Source organism: Heptranchias perlo, chromosome 3 (genome assembly GCF_035084215.1).
Source record: "Heptranchias perlo isolate sHepPer1 chromosome 3, sHepPer1.hap1, whole genome shotgun sequence".
Lineage (NCBI taxonomy): Eukaryota > Metazoa > Chordata > Chondrichthyes > Hexanchiformes > Hexanchidae > Heptranchias > Heptranchias perlo.
The window spans coordinates 103,989,915-104,008,288 of record NC_090327.1 but is presented as its reverse complement, the minus strand read 5'-3'; the positions used below and the strand labels follow the sequence as shown (position 1 = coordinate 104,008,288).

Sequence of the window (18,374 nt, the reverse complement as noted above, 5' to 3'; positions counted from 1 at the left end):
CTAGGATGAAGTGTCCTGGACAACCACAGGTGCAGGAAGTGTCTTCAGCTGGAGGAGCTCGAGCTCCGGGTTTCAGAGCTTGAGCAACAGCTGGCAACACTTCAGTACATCCACAAGGCTGAGATCTACGTGGATAGCACATTTCAAGCTGTGGGGTGACCACCTCCTGAGAGTGCAGGCAGAGAGGGACTGGGTGACCGCCAAAGAGACAAGGAGGACCAGGCAGGTAGTACAGGGCATCTCACTATCTAACCAGTATTCTGTTCTGCGGGCCTGGGTGGAGCTGCCGCAGGTGCAGATCTTGGTGGTAGTAGCAAATGTTCAAACAAGAAGTTTGAAGGCCGAAGTGCAGAAGGGTTCCATGTGCACTGCAGTTGGACATCGGTCAGTTGGTCCTAAGAGATAGGCTAACGCCTCGTTAGGGGAACAGACAGGCGTTACTGTAGCTGCAGACGTGATTCCAGGATGGTATGTTGCCTCCCTGGTGCCAGGGTCAAGGATGTCACTGAGTGGCTGCAGAACATTCTTTTACTCTAAAGTAAAAATACTCAATCGGAGGAGGGCCAATTTCAGTGGGATGAGAACAGATCTGGCCCGGGTAAATTGGAATCAAAGATTGGCGGGCAAAATGGTAATTGAACAGTGGGCGTCCTTTAAGGAGGAGATGGTTCCGGATACAGTCTAGGTACATTCCCATGAGGGAGAAAGGTAGGGTAACTAAAGCCACAGCCCCCTGGATGACAAAAAAGATAGAGAGCAAGATGATGCAGAAAAAAGGGGCATTTGACAGATGTCAGGTGGATAACACAAGTGAGAACCAGTGAACATAGAAAGTTCAGAGGGGAAGTGAAAAGAAAGTGTATGAGAATAGATTGGCAGCCAACATAAAAGGGAATCCATAAGTTTTCCATAGGCATGTAAACAGTGAACGAGTAGTAAGAAGAGGCTTGAGGCCGATTAGGGACCAAAAAGGAGATCTACTCATGGAGGCAGAGGGCATGGCCAAGGCATTAAATGAGTACTTTGCATCTGTCTTTACCAAGGAAAAAGATGCTGCCAGAGTCTCAGTAAAGTAAGATGTAGTTGAGATACTGGATGGGCTAAAAATTGATAAAGTACTGGAAAGGCTAGCTGTACTTAAAGTAGATAAGTCATCCGGTCCGGATGTTGCTGAGGGAAGTAAGGGTGGAAATTGCGGAGGTACTGGCCATAATCTTCCAAACATCCTCAGATATGGGGGTGGTGCCAGAATTGCGAATGTTACACCCTTGTTCAAAAAAGGGTGTGTGGATAAACACAGCAACTACAGGCCAGTCAGTTTAAACTTGGTGATGGGGAAAATTTTAGAAACTATAATCCGGGACAAAATTAATAGTCACTTGGACAATTGTGGATTGATTAGGGAAAGCGAATACGGATTTGTTAAAGGCAAATCGTGTTTAGCTAACTTGATTGAGTTTTTTGATGAGGTAACATAGAAGGCAATGCGGTTGATATGATGTATATGGACTTGCTAAAGGCTTTTGATAAAGTGCCGCATAATAGGCTTATCTTCAAGATTGAAGCCCATGGAATAAAAGGGACAGTAGCAGCATGGATACAGAATTGGCTAAGTAACAGGAAGCAGAGAGTGGTGGTGAACGGTTCTTTTTCAGATTGGAGGAAGGTATACTGTGGTGTTCCCCAGGGGTCGGTACTAGGACCACTGCTTTTCTTGATTATATATTAATGACTTGGACTTGGGTGTACAGGGCACAATTTCCAAATTTGCAGATGACACAAAACTTGGAAGTGTAGTGAACAGTGAGGAGGATAGTGATAGACTTCAAGAGGATATAGACAGGCTGGTGGAATGGGTGGACACGTGGCAGATGAAATTTAACGCGGAAAAATGTGAGGTGATACATTTTGGTATGAAGTATGAGGAGAGGCAATATAAACTAGAGGGCACAATTCTAAAAGGGGTACAGCAACAGAGATATCTGCGGGTATATGTGCACAAATCGTTGAAGGTGGCAGGGCAGGTTGAGAAAGTGGTTAAAAAAGCAAACGGGACCCTGGGCTTTATAAATAGAGGCATAGAGTACAAAAGCAAGGAAATCACGATGAACCTTTATAAAACACTGGTTCGGCCACAACTGGAGTAATGTGTCCAGTTCTGGGCACCGCACTTTAGGAAGGATGTGAAGGCCTTAGAGAGAGTGCAGAAGAGATTTACTAGGATGATTCCAGGGATGAAGGACTTCAGTTATGTAGATAGACTGGAGAAGCTGGGGTTGTTCTCCTTGGAACAGAAAAAGGTTTAGAGGAGATTTGATAGAGGTATTCAAAATCATGAAGAGAGAAATTGTTCCCATTGGTGGAAGGGTCAAGAACCAGAGGATTTAGATTTAAGGTGATTGGCAAAAGAACCAAAGGTGACATGAGGAAAAACTTTTTTAAACAGCGAGTGGTTAGGATCTGGAATGCACTGCCCAAGGGGGTGGTGGAGTTAGATTTAATCATGGCCTTCAAAAGGGAACTGGATAAGTACTTGAAAGGAACATTTTTTAGGGCTACAGGGATAGGGTGGGGGAATGGGACTGGCAGGTTTGCTCTTGCATAGAGCCTCCTTCCGTGCTGTAAACTTTCTATGATTCTCTGGTTAGACCGCATCTGGAGTTCTGCGTTTAGTTCTGGGCACTGCACCTCAGAAAGCAAATATTGGCCTTGGAGGGGTGCAGTGCAGATTCGCCAGAATAATACCACGGCTAACCAGGTTAAATTATGAAGACAGGTTACATAGTCTCGGCTTGTGTTCCCTTGAGTATAGAAAATTAAGGGGTGATCTAATTGTGGTGTTTAAGATGATTAAAGGATTTGATAGGGAAGATAGAGAGAAACTATTTCCTCTAGTGGGAGAGTCCAGAACAAGGGGCCATAAACTTAAAATTAGAACTTGATTGTTCACAAGTGATGTCAGGAAGCATTTCTTCACACAAAGGGTGATGGAAATCTGAAACTCTCTCCTCCAGAAATCTGTAGAAGCTAGGTCAATTAATAATTTCAAAACTGAGATCGATAGATTTTGTTAGGTAAGGTTTTTAAGGGATTTGGAACCAAGGCCGGTAAATGGAGTTGAGATACATATCAGCCATGATCTAATTGAATGGTGGAACTGGTTTGAAGGGCTGAATGGCCTACATCCCAAGAACAAATATATAAAAGAATTGGATTTTAAGAACATGGTGTATTATATATAAATCTTGTTGACATGCAACTGAATTATCACAGGAGTCTTGAAACCAACACCAACCATCTGGTCCCTGTCCTCGCATATATCTTGTCACCACCTCTCAGAGGAGACATCGCAATAATCAAATAATACATCTGGGTCCCAGCAAACTCAGATGTACCTAATAATGAAAATCTCCAGAAGCTCCTGAGATGCCCCTTAAGTTCAGGAACCCCTTCTCGTTAATGGCTAAAACTCCCAAAAGCTCTGAACTCTCATCCAAAGACAAGTGGCGGAGGATGTGGGAAACCAGCGGGGTCAAAAATCAGGACCTGATCTTGGACCCCACAGATCAAACTCCTGGTTTCACCTTGCCACTTAAAATACGGGTCGCTGCGAACTGCATTAGAACTTCATATGGCGCACCAACCACCTGCTACATAAATGGAAGATGAAAGATAGTCCAATGTGCAATTGTGGAGAGTATATCCAAACCATGGAGTACCTTGTGAACTATTGCTCGCGAAGATCATTCCCTGTTGAATAGCTTCTATTCACTCCATATCACCAGAGGCCGTGGAATGGATGACCAACTTGGACTTCGACATCTAATGTTGCTTTTCAAGCTGCGATATGAAAGAAGAAAAAACAAGAGGGTTTGAGTTGGTAGGAAATGCTAATGAGCTAACTCTCATGTTATTTCCTCATAGATTGCCATTCAGTAGCTTGTCTCAGTAATCGATAAACACCTGACACTCGTGTGGAAGGTTTTTGATGGCTCTCTAACTGAACTGTCAGGCATAAAGCAAAATGTCAGACATCTAAAAAGCAATCTTGATTTTGCAACACAAGGGGCAGTTGAGGCTAAAAAGTTCCTGAGACAGCCAGGTACAAAAAGTCAACATGCAAAGTTGGTCTGTTTAAATCAAGCAAGGCACCCCGGGGAATGAGGGGAGCATAGCATGCTCATTATTTTCATGTTATTATGCGGAGATAAGTTGTATTGATTGAACTGAATGAATCCAATCATAACTGTACATTGCTCTGTACATTCACCTTACTATCGAATAAACCAAGCCTCACCTCATCCAATATTGACTCTGTCTGCCTTCAGAGAGATGGTCATATGTAAAAGACTCTGAGATCTGGTTCATATCACTAGGGGATTTCATTGTTACACCTCTGAGTCCCACTATCATACAAGTAGGTGTAGGGCCGTGTGAGTCAACCTGTAAAAGCTTAGACTGCTTATGGGAGTGACTGATATCACTGGACCCAAATTTGTAATGGTCACTTTCTAATCGTTTAGTACTGTGGTCGTTTTGGTATTATAAGGGTATCATCTTCATGAAAAAGTATTCTGTAAACGTTTTTTTGTTTGTAAATACGTGGAACTATATTGCAATCTTCGATAGCTGCGGGACTTGAGGGTTTGTCAGTGACCAATGCTACGATGTATACCAGAAACACCCCTCTGTACAGGATCAGGTAGTTCTACCTGGACATGCCTAAAGACTCCTGCATGCAGTCCTGAAAGACACCATTACAACACTGTGCACACTAGTACTGCAACCAGACCTAGAGCAGAATTCCCAGAAAGTGCCCATCAATGTAACGGCCTTGAACTTGTTCATGACTGGATACAGATATCAGTTGGAGGAGGACGTAAGGTTGATGACTGCTGGGTGTCAACGACTTCCTGTAGGGTTGGAGGTGGCCCAGTATCTCCTTGTGAAGGCTCAGAGCTTAGCCCTGCAATTAAGGATGCTGTGGGTATTGTGGTTATTAACAGTCATTTGGGAGGGAGCAACTGGATTGTTCCAGGTGAGAGGTTGCCTTAAGAGACATCCCCAACTTCTGTGCCAGTTCCTGGTATTTCTGTACTGCTAGGTGCTTCCCAACTTTGCACAAATGACTGCATGAGCTGGTGATACTGAGCTACCTTTAGAGGCAAGTCATGTTTGGTCCAAATCCATGGGCTCAGTAGATGAACAAGCTCTCAAGCTGATCCTTTGGGCAGCAGGTTGTGGTTCCTTGACCTGCCTTTGTCCCTTCTCAGTTGTGCTCCATATTTCACCAAATGCTTCCTCCTGCAACTCAGTGAATGCCCCTTCCACCCTAGGTCAACTTGCAGCATGGACGTATATGGTGAGAGCAGCTTGGTGCTTATTTTAGGCAACAATTAATGGGTCACAGGGCAAATTTCTTGTCCTATCAACAGTTCAAAATGCCCCAGAAAAAGAAGAACATGCATATGGAAAGTGATGAGCAGTTGGTTGAGTACTGCATCTTGTCCCACTCGGATGTAGCATTAAGCTTACAGCAAAATGCTGGCAAGATACAATGTAAGGCAACATTTTGAAAGGAAGCAAAATGAAAGCAGCAATTACCTTGGCAATCCTCCTGAGGCTAGCAGATTTCTTTCTAACCTGCTCCCACATTCTGTAGACACCCTGATACAACGTTGAACTTTTCTACTACTTCCATTCATGCAACTCTGAGAATCCCCTTCACTGGAGGGTGTCGTTCTACATTAGAAACAGCCACAGTTCATTGCAGAACCTCCTGCATCATCATCTGTAAAGCAAATTTGTTAATTGGAGCTGTTCTGCCTTCTTGTCTTACTCCAGCCACTACAGCCTCTGTTAAGTAGCAGTTCTGCTTTGAGAGTGAGCAGCAGCCCTTTAAGAGCTGCTGCTCATCACCTTGCCCCCTGACCCTTGCATGTTCCTAGTGTATTATGTACTAGGAGATTTAAATTAGTTGACTATGTCCTTACAATTCAGGTGCATCCATTTGTAGGCGTGCAGGGGACACAGGGATCGTTCCCTGCACCCGAGTGGTAAGGCCTCACTACCAAAAAGCCAGCAAGCTGCAGACGCAAACAGGCAACTCACTGGTGAAGCGGAATGGAAGATTGCGTCGGGAGGCAGTGGTGTTTGGGGGAGGGGGAGGGTTGTAGCAGTGGCTGGGGGGGGAGGTAGAGGTGGCGGTCGGGGGAGGAGTGGTGGCCAGCAGTGGCTCATGTCCTTTCAATGCTCCTCCCGGCTCCACATTCAGGTAAGTATATTTGAAAATCTTACCTTGTTGGTTGTGGCCTGTAGTAGTCCCTGTAAGGACTGCCTGTTAACTTGCATGTAAGCCTAGTTTTCCTGAGCGCTAACCAATCTTGCAGTGGGGGAGGCTCAAACAACTTAATTGCACATGTAAAGGGCCTAATGTCTGTTTCAGACGTGGGCACTCCATGCTGATTTTTTGGCCTTTACCGATATGGTGGGTGGTCACTTCTGGCTCGTAGTGAGCACACGCTTCCTGCCCATCTTATTGGAAGCTCGGGAGGCCATTTAACGCCTGAAAAATGGGTGCTGTATGGTCGAATGTTCAGGCCCTTATGTTATCTGCTGAGGTCACCACCAGTGTACACTACATCTGATGAGCAGTGGCCCCAATGTCGATGCACCAGGATCACAATATTGGTGCCCTGTTTTGGTGAAGTAGTTAATTCTGAAGCACATTCTCATATGACTGCTGCATAGTACCATCATGACAAAAATTATGCTCTTCTGGTCCTCGCTCCCACATAGGCAAGAGAAAAGATTCATGCAGATGGTGCCCCTTTTAAATACTAACTGGTACCTTAGCAGCTGGTGTACATTCACAGTTTAATAGAAGAGATGTAGCAGCTAATTTCCACCTAATCATTTAGAGCTGTTATTGTTTTAAAATAATAGTAGCTGGAAAATTGCAGGGGGGAAAGGATTCCCATTTTTAAAATAGACTCCCATCCAAGGATATAATAAAGCAAATTAAAAGACGGTCATTTTCAGGCTATCATATAAACTATTAACAAGAGGGTTACAAAGTGACATAATACTTGAAGTCAAAGGACACTATTGACCATCAAGGCAATCAACTATTGCAATAATTGCTTCCCATAATTAATAATAATTCAATAGATTTCAGTAACATCTGCCTTTTTTGTCTCTTGAGAACCTAAGCCATAGTGTAGGGCCCCACCAAATATGAAAAGAATAGGAGAGAAGACAAAATTAATCTGGTTCGGTGATGCTGGATTTGGGTTTTAAATGCTTATAGATTGCAGCAGGGGCACGATATTTGGCCTCAGTAGTTCTGGGGTGGGGATGGAAATTGGCTCGAGTTCCTGCTTCTGATTGCTGTACAGCAACCTCTGTTAGAAAGTTAGAAAGTGACCCTGTGTGGGCATTGAAGGAGAACTGAATCAGATTTGACTGTGATGTCCTCCACAGCCAAATAGTTTGTTAAAATACACACATCAACAATTGGTTGAATTACCAAAGAGTTGTTAGTCACTGTGAGATTACACAAGAGCAAGAGTCAGCTTCTTCGAGAGGTGGAAGGAAGCTGGAAAAAATAAAAGCTTGGCGATTGTAGAAGGAAGGGAAGATTGGAGCAATTAAGGAGTTCCATAGTATATTGTGTTTGCCAACAGTCTGTATGCCTGAGAAGTGTAAAGTAATGCAATCAACATATGAAATATTAAAATCCTATGGCAGGGTGTCCTACCTTCAGAAGAATATTATTGTTTTGGACAGGGTTTTGAGGGTGACGAGAACATTCCTAGTTATTAGAAGAAAATTGAGAGAAGACGTGATACAGGTCTTGTTTGTTTGTTATAAAATAAATGCATCAATATTGGGCATGATTATATTTTGCATTGTTTAATGCATAACCAGTCTATAATTGTACAGTGAATCAGGCTTTTCTAAAGAGTTCTGCAGGCAACAATTTTCAAGAAAAGGCACTCAGTTCCTACAGTATTAGATAATCAATATTTACTGTTGCCACATTTTTCTTGATCATAATCCATGAATATATAATCAACCAAGGATTGGCACAATTGCAGTGGTTAACTCATCACTCATGTAAGTAAATGAAAACATTAACTTACTAGTTGATCTCCCATGGTATTGCATACAGGAATGAAGGTGAACTGCACTCTTGTCAAATGTGGTTAAAGGGCAGGTGATAATTGGACCCCACAGGAGGGGGACAGAAAGGGGACAAGGCCTTGGTGAGACCACACCTGGAGTATTGTGTTTAGTTTTGGCCTCCTTACCTAAGAAAGGATATACTTGCCATAGAGGGAGTTCAGCGAAGGTTTACCAGACTGATTCCTGGGATGGCAGGACTGTCGTATGAGGAGAGGTTGGGTTGACTCGGCCTGTATTCATTCGAGTTTAGAAGAATGAGAGGGGATCTCATTGAAACACATAAAATTCCGACAGGGCTCGACAGACTGGATGGAGGGAGGATGTTTCCCCTGGCTGAGGGGTCACAGTCTCAGGATACGGTGTAGGACATTTAGGACAGAGATGAGGAGAAATTTCTTCCCTCAGAGGGTGGTGAACCTGTGGAAGCCAAGTCACTGAATATATTTAAGAAGGAGCTGGATAGATTTCGAGACACAAAAGGCATCAAGGGGTATGGGGAGAGAGCAGGAATGTGCTATTGAGAGAGAGGATCAGCCATGATTATATTCAATGGCGGAGCAGGCTTGAAGGGCCGAATGGCCTACTCCTGCTCCTATTTTCTATGTTTCTATGTTTCATAGTTTTGGTTTCTGTGGAAAAGAATTCATCTTGTCCACTAATGTTTCATATTACAGGACTATAAAAATGTTTCCTAATTGCCTGCTAATCCTTCCAAGCATCCTATATATTCTATCCATGCTATCTATTTGTCTGCCACCCATCTATCCTTCTTTAGATCCATCCAAGCAAAACATTGCAGGGATAGGGGGAAAGAGCAGAGGAGTGAGGCTCATTGGATTGCTCGTTCAAAGCCGGCATGGGCACGATGGGCCGAATGGCCCCCTTCTGTGCTGTGAGATTCTATGATCTATTGTCCATCTTTCCTTCCATCTGCCCATCCAACCATCCATCTTTCAATCCATTCTATTTTTAAACCATCCATCTATCCTTCAGTCCCTCCTTTTTCTATCCATCCATCTATTTTCAGTCCATCTTATTTCTACCTATCCATCTATCCTTCAGTCCATCCTATCTATCTCTTAATTTATTCACCCATCCTTCCTTTGACCCTTCCTTCAATCTAATATATTTTTCCTTTTCTTCCTCTCAATTGATTCCCTCATTCTGTTATAAAATAATTGTAATTATTTGGAAAAGTTGGAACGAGTCATTATATCAGTTGTTTGATATAATTAATTATACAAATATGGTATGCTAAATGTAATTTATGTGGGATATACTTATTATCAATCTGTATATTTAGCCAAGAAAAGAATACCAATTCTGTTGTCAGCAATAGAATGGTGCAATAATTGTATAAATCTGTTAATGCACAAATGCAACACCACAGCAGTTATAATGTTTCAAGGTTCTCTCCTATCTAAAACAATTCCTTGAGCTTAAAACCTGCCTCTGACAAGTTACAGGTTAGTCTGGCATTGTATCATCCATTTGCACAAAAATTGTCAACAGATTGTCACTGAATATCTTGCTGCCACGTAAGGATTGTAGGAACCCTTGATTCCCATTAGTAGAAGGTACCCAAATTTGGTGGAAGGGGCAATGGGAAAGGAGAGTGGGGGAATCAATGCCATAGTTTTTCTTTGAAATTCACAAGCTTTCGGAGGCTTCCTCCTTCCTCAGGTGAATGTACGGACACCGCGCAACAATCGCCAGACAGGAGGGTTCCCTCCCAGTCGGGGAACACTTCAGCAGTCAAGGACATTCAGCCACCGACCTTCGGGTAAGCATCCTCCAAGGCGGCCTTCGAGACACACGACAACGCAAAATCGTCGAGCAGAAATTGATAGCCAAGTTCCGCACCCATGAGGACGGCCTCAACCGGGATCTTGGGTTCATGTCACGCTACACGTAACCCCACCAGCGAACAAATGTTATCTGATTTTAATATAACGGGTCATTTGCTGTCTTTTCTATGTTTCTGCCTCTCTCTCTTTTTTTGGTGGTTTGCATATTCGGTGGCCTTTTAGGTAACACCTCTCTGTCTGCACACTGTGATTGCCTTGGCAACGGTCAGTTGGAAAGACTTTCTTTAATCACCAGGTATTGTTCTGTGATTTATAAATGCGAAGGGTTCGAGGATTTCATTTCCACAACATTCACCTGAGGAAGGAGGAAGCCTCCGAAAGCTTGTAAATTTCAAATAAAATTGTTGGACTATAACTTGGTATTGTAAAATTGTTTACAATTGTCAACCCCAGTCCATCACCGGCATCTCCACATCATAGTTTTTCTTGTGAGCTGCAATGACAAAGAGCAGAATTATAGCCTGCAAACTACGGACAGTAACAGAAGTATAAATGAATAATCCAGATGAATGCTACAGTTGAGTCTCAAATTTGTTGTAATCTAGAGCTGCAGTTTAATTTTACTAGCTGCTATATCAGTGAATCCGTTCCATGTGACTGTTTATAGTGTAACAGCAGGGACCATTTTGAAGGATAATAATAAAAAAAAGAAACTGGTTATATGCAGAGCTGTTAGCAGTAACACAAACTGGGATTAGAGAGTTCTGATAACACAAGCGAATGACTCAGTATCGTACCTAATTAAAATATAAACAAAACAACACATTGTAAGAAATAACACATAACAAATAGGTTCAAGACAACTGCAATAAAATTCCACTGTTGTCTAATTAGCTTGTACAAGAACTCCTTTAAAGCTATTTGTTTTCCCATATACATTAGGAAGGCTAAGTAGGAAGGTAATGTGCTGGAGACATGATAGATATGTTTCCACACATCTTCTGTAAATGGGAGGCTTTTGAAGCTGGCAGGTTATAAGGGCAATGGAATTGGAAGCAAATTTAATGCGTAGGGTGGTCTCGGTCTGCAAAGTCTTAGACTAGTAAGTGCACAAAATAAGTTTGAATGCAAAATCATTTCACTTGTCTATGCTAAGAAAGTAATCTGCTGAAATAGGCATTTGATGTTGCAAAGTAATGGCAAGATAACAGCACCCATGAGTGACCATGTTTATTGTAGACAAGGTGACAATGTTTGGTTCAGTAGAAATTTTATCCTGGCTATGGCCAGAATGGAACAAATATCTTGGTTAATGTTACTCATAACAGCCTTCTGTAAGTGCAATGGAACAGGAATTAACAGCATGTAAATTAGAAAAATAAATGAAAGATTCTCCCACAAAGTATAGAAGATGGCTAATCTCCGAACAGTACATTAAAACCGACATTTATCATACGGTCAGAGTAGAGTTTTGGGTCTGAAGATCAGCAGTAGAACTTGTATCACGGCCCACAATATATCGCATTCCTCACCACTGTCCCGCTGTGCTTCTGGCTTATATCTATACTGTGTGTGCAGCCAGCATCTATGCTGAATATCTGAGCCTGTACTCAAGATCCAGGACTGTATCTTGCTGCCAACTGCTTTCAGTCCCCTCACATCAGCACCTCACAGACTCTATCTTTCCCCTCAGTGCTCCAAGAACTCAGTCTATTTCTAAATGCACATTATTAATAGATCTAGATTTAATATCTGAAAATTTAACCAATTTGCATTGAGTTTCATAATTCATGTCTTTGATGTAAATTAGAAACAGTAGTGGTCCCAACACTGAGCCCTGGGGGTACTCCACTTAGTACTTCCTCCCCCACCCCACCCTGACATTACCTCCCCAGCCAGTACCCGTTAGTTTCTGTCCTTGAGACAGTTTCTTATCATTACCAGGTTTTGTCCCAAATACACATAGCTTTGAACTTAATTAATAATCTTTTGTGTGGAACTTTATCAAATGACTTTTGGAGATGTAAGTACACAATGTCATGGGGCTTACCACAATTAACTTGGATTGTCACTTCCTCAAAGAAATCAAGGAGTTTGGTCAGACAGGATCTTCCCCATCTAAAGTTGTGCTGACTGTTGTTTGAGATTGTTGTACAGACAATCCTCAAGTTTACTTCTGATAATGGATTCTATTATTTTACCTAGAATTGAAGACCAATGGGTCTGTTTTGTCATCCTTTTTGAATATGTTAGTCTGCTTCCAATCTACTGGTACCTCCCGAGTGTCCACTGACTCCCTTATAATGATTGTCAGTGCCTCACAAATCACTTCCCCTGTCTCTCTCTGCACTGTGAGATGAATACCGACTGTCCCTTGGAATTTATTTGTTTTAAACCCTTTCAGCTTGTCTAGGACTTTCATCTCAATTATATCTAATACTTGTATTATGCCTTGGCGCTTTCATGGGGGGAGGGCATGCTGTTCATGTCTTCCCTTGTCGATACTTTGCGGAAGTAATCGTTCTGTTCACTATCATGTGCTGTTTGTCAGTTTCAAGCCGAATTGCATCTTTTAATGTTCTCAACTCTTCTCTGACGGTCCTCTTACTATTGTAGCACTGAGAGAATTGTTTGCTGTTATATTTTGCTTCTACAGCTATGCTTTTTTCTCAGCCTCACTTATTTCCTGTGATTACCCTTTTAACTTGTGTCTGCATGCTTCACTATTCAGCCCAGTGAGCCCCTTCTCCTTTTTCCCTGTAGGATTTTTAGACAGTGAATTAATTTGAAATGTAGTAACCATTGTTATGTAGGAAACCAGTATTTTGGATTCTTTTTTAATTCTCTGCTTCTGTTATGGGAAGAATGTTCAAGGTAGTGAAAAATACAATTTGGGAAATTCAATAAATTTGTGATAACTATAAATGTATCTCACCGGTTCATTGATTTGGCTAATTTTGATGGCTGTTATTGGGAAGAGAAAGCATTCGCTCTGAAACTTGTTCAGTGAATTTGGATTAAATGATAAAATGTGCTGGGAGAGAAGTGTTCTGAGTGCTATTTGGAACCTGGAGCTTGTTTTTAATTAACAAACTCTGTAATTATTATAAGGTTAGGTCATGCCATTTTGGTTATTGCAAGTTGTTAAGCAGTGGAAAGTAAGTTTTTATTTAAGGAGCAATACCCACAGGATACAGATTATAAACTACTTCCAGCTGCTTCATTACATTATAAGAGGGTCTCAGGTAAAAGAAATCAAGTGATAGCAGGAAACTATTCCTCAGTCCAACATGCACAGCTCAATATTTACAAATGAAACAAGTTATTGATTCTAATATTAGCAAAATGTCAGAACATTTATCATTCTATTCTGTTCGATGTTAGCCAGAAATAACCCATTGCAGAGTAGTATACTAAAGTCAACAAAAGTGCAAAATAAACCTGCGAATATCTGAATAATACTAATAACTTGGGGGCAGGCTTCCTCTGAGCACTGTGTGTAATGATTTGTAAACCCATTTATAAATAATACATTTACAATTTCTTTATACGCGTTGCATAGAGGAATTGTTACACCTTGGTGTTTGTTTTCTTTTCAGTTCTTTTTAGTTAACAGGCACCACTTCTGCAGGGTAATTAAGTGTGATCGAATCTTAAAATCTGTAATTAAACAGTTAGATACAAAGCTCAAAGGCATTCTCAACCATACAGTACCAAAGATGCTCATGCAAGTTCCAAAAGTACAAGGATCTGGCAAAGTTAATACTTTAGAGTTCTTTTTTGGCGCAGGAGGAGCGGAGATTCCAGAATTATTTAGTCCATCCTTGGCACTGATGCAGATCTATGAGAATTTCCAGGAGCAGTTGTAATGCACGTAGATGAGTGATAGACTGGAGCACGGCATTTGAGCCCAAGAGGGAGCTTAAGAAGTTAGAGCATGGGATGGAGTGGTTTGAGGGGTCAGGAAGGGAATAGTTTGGCTTATGGCTCCAGCTAATGTTTGGGAGCAGAGCGGGTGTTCTGAAACATGGATGAACTAGAGGGGGATAAGGGGAGGCTGGGGCCTGGAAACACTCTGGAGGGGGTGGGAAGAAAGGTTTGTGGTCTGATAACTGAGAGAACGTTGGGATCTGACAGCACTGGGGAGGGGTGGGGGTGGGTGGTAGCAGTGGAGTGGTACCTGGCAGCAGTTCACTGGAAAGGGTGGAATCTGGCAGTGGCTGGAGTTGCCCTTTGTACATAGAAGTGCTCTTAGTGTAAGGACCTAGTAGTATTCCAGGACAAAGGCTGGGATCTGTCAATATCTGGATGGAGGATTGTACTATGGCATTGCTCTGGGTGGGGCTTGGGCCTTAATAGCACTCAGGTTCTTGAGTGTGGCAGCATTTCTGGAGGCAGTAGGGGCCTATCAGCATTTGGGAAGCTGGGACTCAGTACCCACAATATTACATAGAAATTACAACATGGAAACAGGTAAATTTGGCCAATGAGTCCATATTTGTGTTTATCCTCCAATGTGAGCAATAGTCCTAATCCCATTTAACTGCCCTGTTCCCATATCCCATGATCCCCATTTCCATTAACCGCCTATCTAATCCATTCTTAAATGTTGATATGGTCTCTGCTTCAGTCACTAACTCCAATCCCAACTTCGGTATAAAAAAAATGTCTCCTCCTCTATCCTTTATCTCTTGTATTTAATCTTATATTCATGTCCACTTGTTCTAGGCCTGGAGACAGGCTGATTCTATCTATTCTGTTCCTCACGTTATTTTTTAAATGCCTTCTACCAAATCAACCCATAATCTGCTCTGTTTTAATGAAAACAGCCCCAATTTTTCAAGTCTATCTTTGTATTTCCTCATACCAGGCAGCATTCTAGTGAATCTGCACTTTAACCTCTCTATAGCCTCATCATCCTTCCTATAGTGTAGAGCCCAAAACTGCATTCAGTAGTGGTCACACTAAGGTTTTGTATTGATTCACCGCTGCATCTCGACTTTTATATTCTGTACTCACTACCATAAAACTCAGTATTCCATTAGCTTTTTTATGGCCTTATTCACTTGAGGCACTGCATTTACTGTCTTCTGAACCTGAACCCCCACTAAGTCCCTCTGCTCTGCTGCACCACCCAGTTATCCCCCATTCAAAGCATAATTATTATATTTTGCTAAACAAAAGTATCACCTCACATTTAAATACTTGGCAGCACTTGAGGTGGGGAAAGGAGTCTGGAGTCTCGCAGGTGCTGGGTGACGGCAGCACTTTTGGAAGGGTGGGTGTGTGGTGGGGTTCTGGTGTCTGAAAACACTGGGGGTTGTGATCGGGAAGCACTTAGGGTGGCTGGGGTTTAGAAGTACTCCAGGGACAACTGAGGCCTGGTAGCACATAGAAGGCTGGGGTCTGGTCTATAGTCTGGCAACACTCAGGGTGGGGTTTGATAAGTCCGAGTATTGCACTAGGATTTGGCAGCATGAGGGGTGGGAAAGGGGCTGATGCTGCAGCACATCAGGGTTTGGGGCCTGACAGCACTTGGGGAATGATGGGGTCTGGCCGTACCTGTTACACTTGTTACCAGCAAAAGCCTCACAATTCCTGTAGCTGTTTTCTGTGAATTATAGTTCACTAGAATGACATGCATCGAGTGATGCTGGTGAGTACTGGGATCCATGGTCAAGTAACATGTTGAGCTGCTTCATTTAGGTAAACAATGGAAGCTCCTGGTATCGTAGTAGTATCATAGTATGTTACAGCACAGAAGGAGACCATTTGGCCCATCGTGTCTGTGCCGGTTCTTTGAAAGAGCTATCCAATTAGTTCCACTCCCTTGCTCTTTCCCCATAGCCCTGTGAATTTTTTCCCTTTGTGCATTTACCCAATTCCCTTTTGAAAGTTATTATTGAATCTGCTTCCACCAGCCTTTCAGGCAGTGCATTCCAGGTCACAACAACTCTCTGCTTAAAAAAATGTTCCCTCATGTCGCCTCTGGTTCTTTTGCCATTCAACTTAAATCTGTGTCCTCTGGTTACTGATGCTTCTGCCACTGGAAACAGCTTCTCCTTATTTACTCTTATCAAAACCGATCTTGATTTTGAACACCTCTATCAAATCTCCTCTTAACCTTCTCTGCTCTAAGGAGAACAATCCCAGCTTCTCCAGTCTCTCCACATAACTGAAATACCTCATCACTGGTACCATTCTAGCAAATCACTTCTGCACCCTCTCTAAGGCCTTGACTCCCCAAAACTGGGAACATTTTCTCTATGTCTACCCTATCAAACCCTTTCATAATCTTAAAGACCTCTATCAGTTCACCCCTCAGCCTTCTCTTTTCCAGATAAAAGAACCCCAACCTGTTTAGCCTTTCCTGATAAGTATATCCTCTCAGTTCTGGTATCATCCTTGTGAATCTTTTTTGCACCCTCTCCAATGCATCTATATCCTTTCTATAATATGGAGACCAGAACTGTGCTCAGTACCCCAAGTGTGCTCTAACCAAGGTTCTATACAAGTTTAACATAACTTCTCTGCTTTTCAATTCTATCCCTCTAGGAATGTACCCCAGTGCTTGGTTTGAGTTTATCATGACCTTATTAAACTGCATCACTACTTTTAGTGATTCCGGTATCTGTACCCTGAGATCCCTTGGTTCCTCTACCCCATTTAGACTTTTATTATCCAATATAACCATTTAGTTTATATTGCCTCTCCTCATTCTTCCTACCAATGTATCACTTCACACTTCTCTGCGTTAAATTGCATCTGCCATATGTCTGCCCATTTCATCAGTCTGTTTATGTCCTCCTGAATTCTATTATTATACTCCACATTGTTTACTACATTTCCAAGTTTTGTGTCATCTGCAAACTTTGAAATTATACCCTGTATACCCAAGTCTGGGTCATTAATATATATTAAAAAGAGTAATTTTGTTATTCATTCATGGGATGTGGGCATCGCTGGCAAGGCCAGCATTTATTGCCCATCCCTAATTGCCCCTGAGAAGGTGGTGGTGAGCCACCTTCTTGAACTGCTGCAGTCTGTGTGGTGAAGGTTCTCCCACAGTGCTGTTAGGTAGGTAGTTCCTGGATTTTGACCCAGCGACGATGAAGGAATGGCGATATATTTCCATGTTGGGATGGTGTGTGACTTGGAGGGGAACATGCAGGTGGTGATGTTCCCATGCATGTGCTGCCCTTGTCCTTCTAGGTGGTAGAGGTCACAGGTTTGGGAGGTGCTGTCGAAGAAGCCTTGGCGAGTTGTTGCAGTGCATCTTGTAGATGGTACACACTGCAGCCACGGTGCGCCGGTGGTGGAGGGAGTGAATGTTTCGGGTGGTGGATGGGGTGCCAATCAAGCTGGCTGCTTTGTCCTAGATGGTGTCGAGCTTCTTGAGTGTTGTTGGAGCTGCATTCATCCAGGCAAGTGGAGAGTATTCTATCACACTCCTGACTTGTGCCTTGTAGATGGTGGAAAGGCTTTGGGAGGTCAGGAGGTGAGTCACTCGCCGCAGAATAGCCAGCCTCTGACCTGCTCTTGTAGCCACAGTATTTATGTGGCTGGTCCAGTTAAGTTTCCGGTCAATGGTGACTCCCAGGGTGTTGATGGTGGGGGATTTGGCGATGGTAATGCCGTTGAATGTTGTGTGGTGGGAATGTTACTTGCCACTTATCAGCCCAAGCCTCGATGTTGTCCAGGTCTTTCTGCATGCAGGCATGGACTGCTTCATTATCTGAGGGCTTGCGAATGGAACTGAACACTGGTCCTAATACCGACCCCTGGGGAACATCACTGTATACTTCCCTCTTCTGAAAAGCAACAGTTCACCACTGCTTTCTGCTTTCTGTCCCTTAGCCAATTTTGTATCCACGCTGCCGCTGTCTTTACTCTAGTGCTATTTGTCTCTTTAATCCCATGGGCTTTAATTTTGCTTACAAGTCAATTATGTGGTACTTTATCAAATACCTTTTGATAGTCCATATACACAACATCAACTGTACTACCCTCATCAACCCTTTCCATTACTTCATCAAAGAACTCAAGCAAGTTAGTCAAACACGATTTTCCTTTAACAAATCTGTGCTGACTTTCATTTATTAGCCCATACTTCTCCAAGTGCCAATTAATTTTGTCCTGGATTGTCTCTAAAAGTTTCCTCACCTGGCCTGTAATTGCCAGGTTAATCCCTCTCTCCTTTTTTGAACAGGGGTGTAACATTTGCAATCCTCCAGTCCTCTGGCATCACCCCCATATCTGAGGAGGGTTGGAAGATTGTGGCCACAGTCTCTGCAATTTCCACCCTTCCCTCAGTAACCTAGGATGCATCCCACCTGGACCAGGTGATTTTTTTTTACTTTGAGTACTGCCAACCTTTTA

At 42.7% G+C, this 18,374-nt stretch overlaps 1 protein-coding gene across 1 annotated transcript in view; it reads left to right on the top strand.

Moving 5' to 3' along the window:
• Window positions 1–18,374, top strand: part of LOC137318715 (dual specificity calcium/calmodulin-dependent 3',5'-cyclic nucleotide phosphodiesterase 1C-like) — a 478,280-nt gene that overhangs the window by 109,918 nt on the left and 349,988 nt on the right. The gene's annotated exons all lie outside the window — the stretch shown is intronic.